General features: G+C 37.0%; 1 protein-coding gene across 20 annotated transcripts in view; it reads right to left on the reverse strand.

Moving 5' to 3' along the window:
• Nucleotides 1-14291, reverse strand: part of MBD5 (methyl-CpG binding domain protein 5) — a 438647-nt gene that overhangs the window by 171922 nt on the left and 252434 nt on the right. The window lies entirely within an intron of this gene.

Here is a 14291-nt window from a genome sequence, read left to right on the forward strand (position 1 = left end):
AAATCTCTTCCTTCATTTCATTAAATTGATTCATGATATTTGTTTTTTCCATAGTCTGCATCTTCTCCAAGTTTTCAGTTTGTTCATTGGACTGGGCCATGTCTTCTTGTTTCTTGGTATGACTTCTAATCTTTTGTTGTTGTATAGGCATCTGTTTATTTTGATAGATTTATTCAGTTGATTAGCTTCTCTCTCTATTCTATGGTTTTACTTTGTTGTTGTTTTTGTGTGTGGTAAGGTTTTACTTTGACACTTTGTTCTTACTGTATTTCCTTGTTGTTGTCTATGTTCCCTAGCAAGAAAAAAAATTATGACCAGGGGAAAGGAGAGATAAAGGAAGAGAAAAAGAATAATAGTAATAATAATAGTAAAAGGTATGAGAAGAACTGTACAAGACTTAGGAAATTGAAAAATTAACCCAAGTAAGAAGCACGGAAGAATAAGATTAGAAAAATGGAACAGAAACAATGAAACAAAAAACAGAATAGAGAAAAATAAATACAATGGAATGGTGAGAAGAGGGGGAAAGAAAAGATAAATTTTAAAAAGTAAAAAAAAAAAAAAAGAAAAGAAACAGAGAAAAAAGGAAAGAGAGAGAAAAATAAAAACAAGAAAAATTGGAGACTAAATATGAGGTGTATAGAAATCCTAACAGGCTTACCCCAAGACATACACTAGTCAAATTCCCTAACGCTCAAGACATAGAGAGAATACTGAAAGCAGCAAGAGAAAAGATAATGATCACATTCTAGGGAAGCTCGATAAAATTAAGTCCTCCTTTCTCATCTGAAACCATGGAGGCAAGAAGGCAGTGGTAAGATATAGTTAAGGTGCTAAAAGAAAAAAAACTTTCAGACAAGAATTCTCTATCAAGCAAAGCTGGCTTTCAAAAGTGAGGGAGAGCTCAAAATATTCACAGATAAATGGAAATTAAGAGAGTATCTCAGTAAGAAACCCTCACTATAAAAAATAATAAAGGGAGTTTTGCAGGCCAATAGGGAAAAACAGGAGAGAGTATAAGAATAACTAAAAAGATAAAAAGAGAAATAAAAAAAACATATGACATACACAAACCTAAAGAAAATATGGATAATGTAAGTAATTCCTTGACAGTAAAACAATGAATGTTAATGGATTAAACTCACTAGTCAAGAGGCAGAGATTGGCAGAATGGATAAGGAAATATGACCCATCTATATGCTATCCACAGAAACTTACCTTTAACCCAGGGACACAAGGAGGCTGAAAGTGAATGGTTGGGGAAGCGGACTTGGCCCAGTGGTTAGGACATCCGTCTACCACATGGGAGGTCCACGGTTCAAACCCCGGGCCTCCCTGACCCGTGTGGAGCTGGCCCATGCGCAGTGCTGATGCATGCAAGGAGTGCCCTGTCACACAGGGCTGTCCCCCATGTAGGGGAGCCCCATATGCAAGGAGTGCACCCCATAAGGAGAGCCACCCAGTGCAAAAAAAGTGCAGCCTGTCCAGGAATGGTGCCACACACACGGAGAGCTGACACAAAAAGATGATGCAGCAAAAAAGAAACACAGATTCCCGTGCCACTGACAACAGAAGCGGACAAAGAACATGCAGCGAATGGATACAGAGAACAGACAACTGGGGAGGGGAGAGAAATAAAATAAATAAATAAATCTTAAAAAAAAAAAGAAAAGAAAGTGAATGGTCGGAAACCAATTTTACAAGCAAACGACAACCAAAAAAGGGCAGGAGTAGCTGTACTAATGTCAGACAAAATAGATTTTAAATGCAGAACTACTGTAAGAGACAAACAGTACTATGCATTCATAAAAGGGGTCATCTATCAAGAAGAAAGAACAATCAAAATCATTTATGCACCTAACCAGGGCACTTCAATAAATACATGAGGCAAACACTGGAAAAACCAAGTGGAAAAATACAATTATAATGAAGGACTTTAATACATCATTATCACCATTAGAAAGAACATTTCAAGAGAGAAATATTAAAGAAACAGAGACTCTGAATAATACATTAGAGGACCTGGACCTAATAAACATATATAGAACACTGAAAACAAAATACAGTGGGATATACATTCTTCTAGGTGCATACGGAACATTCTTCAGGACAGAACACAGAATAACTCTAAATGAATTCAGAAAGGTTAAAATTATACAAAGTAATTTCTCTGACCACAATAAAATGAAGCTGGAAATCAGTAAGGGGCAGAGAACCAGATTAAACAAAACACTCTTAGACAAACAGTGGGTCAACAAGGAAGTCTCAAAAGAAATCAGTAACTACCTTGAAATGAATGAAAATGACAATACAACATATCAAAACCTAGGCATGTAGAAAAAGCTGTAATGAGAGGGAAATTCAGAGCCATAAATGCCTACATTAAAAAAAGGAAAGAGCTAAAATCAAAGACCTAACTGCACACCTGGAGGAATTAGAAAAAGAACAACAAACTAACCCCAAAGGAACCAGAAAGAAATAAAGATCAGAGCAGAACTAAATGAAATTGAAAATAAGAAATCACTAGAAAAAAATAAACAAAACCAAAAGCTGGTTCTTTAAGATTAATAAAATTGACAAACCCTTAGCTAGACTAACAAAGAAAAAAAGAGAGATGATGCAAATATATAAAATAAGAAATGAGGAAGGGGATATCAAGACTGACCCCACAAAAATAAAGAGTATCATAAGAGGGTACTTTAAAAAATTATATGCCAACGAGATTGATACTTGAAATGGACAAATTCCTAGAAACACACAAGCAACCAACATTGGCAAAAGAAGAAATTGATGAACTCAACAGACTAATCACAACTAACGAGATAGAATTAGTCATCAAAAACTTCCCAACTAAGAAGAGCCCAGGACCAAATGGCTTCACAGGTGAATTCTACCAAACACTCTGGTAAGAATTAACACCAATCCTGCTTAAACTCTTCCAAAAAATAGAAGTGGAGGGAACATTGTCTAACTCATTCTATGATGCCACAAGAAAGGAAAACTATAGACCACTCTCTAATGAAACTAGATGCTAAAATATTCAACAAAATATTTGCTAACTGTGTTCAACAATACATCAAATGAATTACACACCATGACCAAGTGGGTTTCATCCCTGGTATGCAAGGATGGTTCAACATAAGAAAATCAAACAATGTAGTACACCACAGAAACAAACTGAAAGAAAAAACCACATGATCATCTCTATAGATGTAAAAAAAAATCTGACAAAATATAGCGCCCTTTCCTGATAAAAACACTACAAAAGTCAGGAATAGAAGGAACCTCCTCAACATAATAAAGGGTATATATTAAAACCCATGGCTAACGTCATATTCAATGGTGAAATCCTAAAAGTTTTCCCTCTAAGATCAGGTATAACACAAGGGTGCCCACTTTCACCATTTCTATTTAACACTGTGTTAGAAGTACTTGCTCAAGCACTTAGGCAAGAAAAAGATATAAAAGGCATTCAAATTGGAAAGGAAGAAGTAAAAATTTCACTATTTGCAGATGACATGATCCTATATATAGAAAGCCCTGAGACATCTACAACAAAGCTTCTAGAGCTTATAAATGAATTCAGTAAAGTCACAGATTATAAGACCAATGTGCACAATGAGTAGCACTTCTGAACACCAATAATGAACAATGTACAGAGGAAATCAAGAAAAAAAATACCATTTACAATAGCAACTAGAAGATTCAAATACTTAGGAATAATAAATTTAACTAAAGATGTAAATGACATATGCAGAAAACTACACAACACTGTTGAAGGAAATCAAAGAAGACTTAAATAAATGGAAGAATATTCCCTGTTCATGGATAGGAAGACTAAACATCATTAAGATGTGTATCCTACCCAAACTGATCTATAGATTTAACGCAATCCCAATAAAAACCAATACAGCAATTTTTACTGAATTGGAAAAACTAACTATGAAATTTGTTTGGAAGGGCAAGAAGCCCTGAATAGTCAAAGACATATTGAAAAAGAAAAATGAAATTGGAGAAATCATACTACCTGACTTTAAAACATACTATAAAGCTACATAGTCAAAACGGCATGGCACTGGCACAGGATAGACATACTAAATTGAGAGTTCTGATATAGAACCTTACATATACAGTCAACTTATATTTGACAAGGCCATGAAGCCACGAAGCCCATTTAACTAGGAGAGAATGGCCTCTTCAACAAATGGTGCTTAGAGAACTGGATATCCATATCCAAAAGAAAGAGAGGAACACCATCTCACACCTTTTATAAAAATTAACTCAAGATGGATCAAAGATCTATCTTAAAGACCTTAAAGACTTTGGAAGATAATATAGGGAAACATCTATAGGATCCTGTATTAGGAAATTGTTTCATGAACTTTATACTCAAAGCACAAGCAATGAAAGAAAAAAATAGATAAATGGAATCCCCTCAAAATTAAAAACTTTTGCACCTTAAAGGAATTTCTCAAGAAAGTGAAAAGGCAGCCTACTCAATGGGAGAAAGTATTTGGTAATCATGTATCTGATAGGGGCCTAATATCCAGCATATATACAGAAGTCCTGTACCTTGAAAAGAAAAAGAAAAACAACCAATTTAAAAAATGGGCAAGTGATTTGAACAGACACTTCTCCAAAGAAGAAATACAAATGGCTAAAAACACACGAGAAGATACTCAACATCACTAGCTATTAGGGAAATGCAAATCAAAACTACAATGAGAGATCATCTTATACCTATTAGACTATGGCTATTAAAAAAATAGGACTACATATGTTGGAGAGGATGTGCAAGAAAGGGAACCCTCATGCACTGCTGATGGGAATGTAGAATGATGCAGCCACCGTGGAGGACGGTTTGGTGGTTCGTCAGAAAACCAACTATAGAGCTGTCATACAATGAAGCAATTCCACTGCTGGGTGTATACCCAGAAGAACTGAAAGCAAGGACATGAAAAATATATGTACATCAGTGTTCATGGTGGCATTATTTGCTATTGCCAAAAGTTGAAATCAACCCAAATGCCCTTCAACAGGTGAATGGGAAAACAAATTGTGGTATATACATATAATACAATAATACTCAGCTGTAAGAAGGAATACAGTATTAACACAGGGATAACATGGATGATTCTTGAGGACCTTATATTGAGTGAAGCAAGCCAGGCAATGAAGGACAAATCTTACAAGACCTCACTGGTATGAATTAAGCAAATTGAGCAGACTCACAGAGCTAGAGTCTGAAAGATAGCCTTACAGGAAATAGAAAGGGAGAAGATTGTGAGCCAATGCCCACATGGGCAAAATCTATGATAAAGTGGAAGTGTGTAGTTGTGCGAGTGGAGGGGCATGACAGTGGTATAATGATACTGTTGGGTTGGGTGATGCTGGTTTTTCAGGGGGATGGTGTGGGGAGGGTCGGTTGGATTGTCCTTGGAACTAGGGGAAGGGAGCAGGAGAACACTGGGGATTGTTGGGTATGTGGAAGAAACTACAATGTTGGGGATGCTCTTTTGGCAATATGGCAAGTGAGGGTTGCTGGCCTGGGGTGTTGGATGTGGAGAGCATTTGGGACAGGGTGCACCTGGGGCAGGCTTCTAGGGAGTGTGTGAGTGTTCATCTTGCCACAGTGTGCTATATCAGTGGGAGGAGACCCACTGAATGAGTGGCAGAGTGGTGGACTCCCATCCTGGGGAGGCCCACTGTGTTCTCAAATAGAGGGACGGGAGTCTTTTGAGAGCATGAGCAGTGCCTAATAGGGGAGGACAGAGCAGTGTGTCAAGCTCTCAGTGTTGTTGCAAGTAACTATGAATCTTGTTCTTAAAGAAGTGAAGTCTGTTGATGTTCTGGATCCTGAGGGGAGGGGGAGGAATAGAATAGATGGAACAGGGGCATTTTCGGGAAATAGGGAAGTGGGCATAGGGGGAGGATATAGGAGTTCCCAGTATTCAGTACTTGACTTTTTTGTAACCTAAAACTTCTTTGAGGACAAAATGAGAAAAGTAAAATACTGGGGCAATAAATGGAAGAAATGCCTCTGTACGTATGGGACAACAGATCTTACAGGATGAAAGGCAAAATGCAAAAAAAATTTTTAAAAATATTTTATCATTATTTTTTATTATCTCAAATTTTAATTTTTGTATTTTTAAAAACATTTTTTGTACTTATTTCTTATTTTTAAAATTATCATTAATTCATTTTCTTATTAATTGTATTTGGCTATTTTATTGGCTTCATTTTTTGAAGAAGTTTTGGATCACAGAAGGGTTACAACTGCGGCAGGGGAGGATCATTGGTGTGGGGTGTCAGTGATGGGGGATGCATGGGAGGAGGCTCACCTGGCATACATATAAGGCCTATAAATATGTTCAAATGTACATGGGGCATCATCACGGTGGGTGGAGATTCTCACAATAACCGAAGGAATATCAAGTTCCTATTCTGGGGAGTTCTGTCACATTCTCTAATGGATCAGCAAGAATCCCCTGAGTACAGGGGCAATGACTTGTGAAGGAGGTTGGCCCATTGACGGGCCCCTGATATTGATGACTGTGTGTATGAACCCTTACTCTTAAAATTGAAACTTATCCTAATATTATAGGGTGTCTAAAAGTTGCCTCCTGGGAGACTCCTTGTTGCTCAAATGTAGTCTCTCTCTCTAAGCTGAACTCAGCATATAAATACATTACCTTCCCCCCAGCATGGGACAAGACTCCAAGGGATGAGCCTCCCTGGTACCAAGGAATTACTATCAATCACCAATTAACAATGGAACTGGAAAAAGACCTTGACCAAAAGGGGAAAAAGGAAAAGACAAATGAGATTTTACAGCTAAGATACTACAAACTGAGTTGGGAGGTTATTCATGTCTCAGCAGGATCCCATTGACTGCCAAAGTAGATACTACCCCAAATAGCAGGGCTCATGAAGGCTCTGGAGACATAAAGACACGACCATCAGGGCAGATAGCTCAGGAGTTTGACGCCTTGCCAGAGGGCCCTACTTTGGAATTTATGCTCCCCTATGTGACAGAGATGGACTCAGTTGTGGTTTCCCTAAATATGGCTTTTCTGACCTTTCTAATTGAACCTGTAATAGTACTACAGTTGATAGGTATATGTCCAAGAGACTAAAATCTTTGGGCTGTCCATGTGCTAGCTGGGCCCTGAATCTCAGCAGAGTTGCAACACCTACACTCCAGTTCATTGAACTCAACCAGGACAACTAAGAAGGACATGATGATGGACATCAATCATCCCAAGAACCAAGAGAGTCTAAAACTGCAAAACTGCAAGTAAGAGAGTCCCATCCATTTGCCCCATGGGATCGAAGTTCCCCTTAATTTGAAGTGAAGTGGGCATCACCATCCCAGAATCCTCAGGATTGGAGAATGAACTATGGACTAAAGTAGACTTATACTGGTATTTTACTATAGACTTATTGTACTCTAGCAATGGAAAAAATTATATTAATATCATTGATGTGGAGGCAGTGGCCACTGGAGGTTCTGAGGGCAGGGAGAGGGAACAATAGGTATAAAAATCTGGGGGCATCAAAGATGTACTTACCAAATCCGATGGATATGTCATGATGATGGGAACGAGTGTTGTTGGGGGGGGAGAGGGAGGGGGGGTGGGGATGAATGGGACCTCACATATATATTTTTAATGTAATATTATTACAAAGTCAATAATAAAATTAAAAAAAAAAAAAAAAAATCTGGGGGCATTTTCAGAACTTGGGAATTGCCCTGAATGACACTGTAACCACAGATACAGGACATTATATACCTTGCCATAACCTACAAAATTATGTGGGAGAGAGTGTAAACTACAATGTAAACTGTACTCTATGCTTAGTGGCAATTTTCCAAAATGTTTTCATCAATTGTAATGAATGCAGCCCACTAACGAAGGATGTTGTTAATGTGGGAATGTGTGGGAGATATAGTGAGTGGGCATATGGGAATCCTCTATATTTTTATGGAATATGCAATCTAAGTATCTTAAAAAAATAAAAAATAAATTAAAAAAAATAGTCCATGTTATGGATGCAATACTGTTTGTTTATCCATTCATCTATTGAGGGACATCTTGGTTACTTCCAGTCTTTGGAGATTATTAATAAATCTGCTATAAACAACAACAACAAAAAAGAAAGAATTTACTGAAACTTAGGCAAAAAAGACATATAACTAGAATATGTGATACTTATGAATTTAAAGAATTCCTCCAAGCTCCACCCAATATGACTCTTTGACCCAATACATTCCTTCCTCCTTTGGGATTAATTATTTTCCCCCTCTACCTTGCCAAAGTAAATCAATCTAGCATTCTCAGCTTCTTTCAAATTTTCCTCCCTTCCCAATATATAAATCAGCACACAAAATTGGCCCTGATACTGAGCAGGCAAACAAGGAAAGATACATCAAATTTCAAGTATTTATACCTTTTATCCTCCCTCCCTCATGCCTTCTAAAATTTCTTCTCTCTTTCTGTCTCTTCCTCTCTCACACATACAAATCATGATATATTTTGATCTTCGACTATGTCTTTAAAAATGCTTACCAAGCCTATATTTCCCTCTTTGGCTCCTTTTTCCATTTCCTAGCCCAGATCTTTCTCCTGAGCTCCAGATTCACAAACACCACTGCCTTCAGGACATCTTCCTTTGGTCCCTATAGGCATTTCAAACACGAAATTTAAAGAGAATGAGAATCTCATCAACTTTCTCCTTCCTGTATTCCCATCCAATAAATCTATCAACATCTCATGTAGTCAAACAAAAAGCCCTAAAGTGATCCCTGACTTTACCGTGTCCTTCAAACTCCATGTTCCATTAGCTGCCACTACCCTAGACCAGACTAACATTCATACTTTACTTTGCTTCATTTGGTCTTCCTGCCTTACAGTTCTATCTCCTTTGAGTCCATTGTTTATACTATATTCAAAACAATCTTTCTAAAATGGCAAACAAATTCTGTCACTTAACAACATAGGTTTTGAGTCTGACTGATGAGCTGTGAACCAGCCTAATGATCAAGTAGGAACGACAGAAAGTACATGGTATAGTGATTCAGCACAGAGACAATTTATCTGTGTAACTTGGTTCAAATCTCAGTTTTGCTTTGGTTAGTGTATGACCTTAAACAAATTTCCTAATCCTGTATGGTCTCAGTTTTCTTACCTGAAAAACAAATGATGAAAGTATCTTTGTATAAGGTGGTTGTGAGGAGTACATGACAGTAAGAGCCATATGAATGTTTCTATTATTATATGGCCATATCAGGTTATATAACCTCTCTCTACTTTAGCTTCCTTACCTATAACAAAGAACAATAATTTGTACCATGTTGCCACCTGCCCTCTGCAAGGGTCAATTTTATTAGGATGCTTTGGGGGAAGATACTGTATATGAAAATAGGTACATTATAGTGTGTCAAATGGAAGGTTTGCATTTTTTTTATTAGGAAAGCTATAGGCTTAGAGAAAAATCATTCATAAAATACAGAGTTCCCATATACTACTCTATAATTAATACCTTGCTTTAGTGTGCTACATTTGTTATAATTCATGAAAGAACACTTATAACTGTGCTATTGACTACAGTCCACCATTTACAACAGGGTTCACTGTGCTGTAGAGTTCTACACTTTTTGTGTTTTTAATTTTTTAAAAAAATTTACTCTAATAACATATATACAACCCAAAATTTCTTCTTTTAACTATATCCAAATATGCAATTCACTGCTGTTATTGCTTTCTCAATGTTGTGCTACCATCACCACCATCTATTACTAAAACTATTCTATCATCTCAAACAGAAACTCTATTATATAAGTTTTAAAAAATGCATTAAATGATATAGAGAGTTACTTTAGATGTTGCATCCTCTGAAGCATCCCATGACCTCTCAACTTTCCAAGGAAGGAAAAGATATATATGCTCCTACCATACCTGGTTGCGTTCCATATCACAGCATTATCGTAAGTAGGTATCACTGCTTCTCTGCTTGCTGAACAGTCCTTGATTGCAGGAGCTCTATACCCCCCCAGTGATTTTTCTACTGTCTGGTACACCATAGCAAAATTTTTTGTACAAATAAATGAACTTATATTCCTTTCCTAATGCTTAGCAAACAGTAGGTAACAATATATGCCAATTCTCTTTATCAATTTTCTCAGTCTCTGGTGTGATGGTGGTATGACACTCTTCTATTCTCAGATTTTTAATTTTGACCTTTCCATGAAGTATTAGGCCATTCATTAATTGAGCCCTTTTACCTTGATCTAAGCCTTTTACATGTTTGTAGAGGAAACAGACATGCTACAAGTGGTAAAGTGGCTGAGGTGGGTGGTAGAAAGAACACTGAATGTGAGTTAGAAAACCTGGGATCAAATTCCTCTGTGTGAAACTGGAAAAGGCATTTACTTTTTTCTAAGTACTAGTTTCCTCTTCTGCAAAATAACAATAATAACATTTATTTTAGAGTTGTGAGAATTAATGAGCTAAGTCTCTAAAGGCTGCTCTTCCTGCCTCCAGTTCTATAATAAATGGTATGCATAACCAGTCACCCATTAAATGTTTCTTTCCTACAGATTCTAGGTTTGAAAAACAAAGTAGCTATGAGGTGCAGCAGTGCTCAGAGATGTATTCACCAAATGCACTGAATGTCTCATGATGATGGAGGAGGTTGTTGTTATGGGGGCAGGTGTGGGGTGAGGGGGGTGGGGGGTGTAAGGGGACCTCATATTTTTTGAATGTAACATTAAAAAAATAAAGACAAAAAAAAAACAAGGTAGGATCACTATCTGGTGTGATTTTTCCACCTATTCTATGTATTTCCCTAAGTTCTGCAGAAATGCAGAAAAGTCTAATATTCTTCATCCCAACCTATTTCTGCCAATCCACTCTTCACTTTTTGTACAACATTGTGGAGTCCACTGGAGAAAAAAGTATTTCTTATTATTAAATGTTAACTGAAGTAGCAGAATTCAGAACATGTTGCTTATTTTCTTTAGGAGGATAAGTGAGCCTACAAGGGCAGATATGTGAGAAGAGTAAAAAACAGAAGACAAAAAATAGCTAGAAAAGCAGTTATAAGTAGGGTTCTTCAACTGTGGCACTACTGAAATTTTGGGCCAGATACTTCTTTGTTGTAAGGGCTATCCTGTGTATTGTAGAACCTGTAGCAGCATCTCAGGGTTACAGCAAAGCCCTCACCCTGTAATGATAACCCAAAATGTCTCTGGACATTGTCAAATATTCCTTTGGGGAACAAAATCATACCTGGCTGAGAATCATTGATTTAGAGGATGAAAGAGGGCATGGGAAAAGTAGTGAGCTAAGTAATAATATGGACCATAAAATTCAGTTAAAAACAAGCACAATTTAAAAAGATTTGTGAATGGGAAATGGATGTGGCTCAATAGATAAGAGTGTCCACTACCATATAGGAGGCCAAGGGTTCAATACCCAGAGCCTCCCGGCTCGTGTGGTGAGCTGGCCCACACACAGTGTTGCTGCATGCAAGGAGTGCCAGCCCACACAGGTATGCCCCCATGTAAGGGCATCCCCTGGGCAAGGAGTAGCCTCTGCACAAGGAGAGCCGCCCCTCGCGAAACTGCAGCCCACCCAAGAGTGGTGCCACACACAGAGAGAGCTAATGCAGCAAGATGCCTCAACAAAGAGAGACACAGATCCTTAGTGTTGCCTGATGAGAATACAAGTGGACACAGAAGAACACACAGTGAATGGACACAAAGAGCAGATAATGGGAAGTGGGGGTGGGGAGAGAAATCAATAAATCTTAAAAAAAAAAAAAAAAGATTTGTGAACCAGAAAATGATGTTTATATTAACCATGTCAGGGGAAAGCTATCAGTAGTTAACTCTCAAGAAGATAATACAATGCCTTGTTGAAGCCTTAAGCTTGGGACCATCTTACATTCTTGGCTTTAATTTTTCAATTATATTTATAGGGAGAATTTTCACAGCAAATTCACAAAACTAGTTTGTGGTTACAAATGGTGTTTTAGTAGTTGTTACACTTGTTAAAGGAACCCAATTTTCTAACTGGCTTTGAACTACCAACTTCTCTGTTTGCATTTTCTGAGAAAGAACAGCTCCTCTGAGGCACTAAATGAACAATTAATGACTTCTGCCTTCTTCAATCTTTGGGACCTCCATTGACCAAGAAAGGCAGTAGTTACATATATATTTTTTTTCTTAAGATGTGCTGCAAAGGCATGCTAATTTCTCTAAAGTATATACTGATTAAAATAAAATACTCTTCCTACCACAGAGTTTATGTATTGTGAGAAAAAGGTTGTAGATCTTTGTTTTAAAGCTTTTCTATTTTATTAAAAGGTGCATTAGATGTGACTTTTGGAAAACGTTTGGCAACAAGGCATAGCCTCTTTAAGAATTAAAATAAATTTCTGGCAGTGTTGATGTGTAGATTAAGTGTCTCTACCTTGGTTTAGACATGTCCTCGATCTTGGTCCACATTCTGGTGGTTGTGGAACCACTGTAAACAGGATCTCTTAAAGATGTTACTTCAGTTAAGGTGTAGTTCAACTGATTCAGGTTGGCATTTAATCTAGATTACTGGAGTCCTTTATAAGCAGAATGAAATTCAGATACATAGAAAAAGCCATGGAAAGAAGCTGGAAGTCAAGGGAACTTGGAGGTGAAAGGAGAAGACATCACTATGCATACTGTCATGTGACAAAATAGCCAAGGACAAAGGATTGCCAGTTGACAGTGCCACAATGCCAGTCTTCAGGGAGAAAACACTGCCTTGCTGACACCTTGATTTTGGACTACTACTTCAAAATCATGAGCCAATAAATTTCTACTGTTTAAGTCAACCCACTGTATGGTATTTGTTTTAGCAGCTGAGTAGTAAAGACAGGTAAGTTGTAGAGCTGCAAGAAAACCTGCTGCAAAATTTAACAAAGAAACTAACTGGATAAAATTAATATTTATACTAACGATGGATTCAAAGAATAGTGGTAGATGCAGGAGAAGTGCTACAGGCAGAAAGAAAATTTCTTTCTAATTTTAAAAAGCTCCTAACATAGATAATGAGAGAAAAACTCTAGGCAATACAAAGGCTGTACAAGAAAGGAAATGTAATTATAGTATAGTACTTGCTTTTGCTGGGAACAATATTTACATAATTTTAATAAGGCAAACACTTTTTTGCTTTAACTAACCATATTGGGAGGATGGAGCAACAGAGAGGTTCCAGGTGGTACAAGTGAGCTAAGTCATAACAGACAAAAATAGAAAAACTGTAATTGCTACTTACAAATAATGTCTAAAATTGGCAAACCCAGAAACAGCAGGAAAAAATATTATTTAGAAATAGGTGGCTAAATAGTAGGGAAAAAATTGAATGCAGTTTATCAGTAGGTGGATTCCTAGGGAGGGGGCACTCTATATTATTTGGTTTTTAAAAACATTTGCATATAATACATGAATAAAATATAAAAAGAAAGGAAAAAGATTAAGGCCACAATGGGGAATCCAAGGCTGCACATTTATTCTCATTCTTCTGCTTCTGTATTTTAGCATTCAAATGAGAGGCAACTTGGTACAATGAGTGTTAGAGCCATATAAATCTGGCTCTTGGGCAAGTCACTTAAAGTTTCTCAAACCACATCACTTCATATTATTATATAGCTATAATGATTCCTATCATGCAGAATTACTGTAAGGATTACTGATAATCTATGTAAAGCATATCGCACTTAGAAATTGTCCAATTAATTGCTATTAGTTGCTATAGTTAATCATTATCTCTCTTCTTACTAACAGAAACTACAGCTAACTGTATCAAACTTCATACTTTCTAAAGCTTCATTCTCATTTTGAAACCTGACTCATTTAACAATGAAATAAGTTTTATTATCTGCACTGCACCCATCAAGCAAACTTGCCCAAATTCTCCTACTGGTACAAATGTAAAATTGAAACAAAAATGCACATGCTCAGCATGCTCTTTCGCTCTCAAAAACAGCTGTGTCTCATGCAGAGAATGCAAGGACTTACAGCGTTTTCTGACGTTTAGTAGAATATTTTCATCAATAAAGCTCTTTCATTATAGTTAGTAATAGGGTGATTAATGGTAGGGGAGAGAAGAGAAGTTCCAAACAAAATAGGTGTGAACTTAGTTACCAGTCCAAGGCCCAACGTTTTCTAATACTCAAAACATGGAGAGAAATTTAATTATTTCTACTTAAATCAGAATATTGAAAACAAATTAGATTCAATTGGGATG

The sequence above is a fragment of the Dasypus novemcinctus genome, chromosome 7 (assembly GCF_030445035.2).
Source record: "Dasypus novemcinctus isolate mDasNov1 chromosome 7, mDasNov1.1.hap2, whole genome shotgun sequence".
Classification (NCBI taxonomy): domain Eukaryota; kingdom Metazoa; phylum Chordata; class Mammalia; order Cingulata; family Dasypodidae; genus Dasypus; species Dasypus novemcinctus.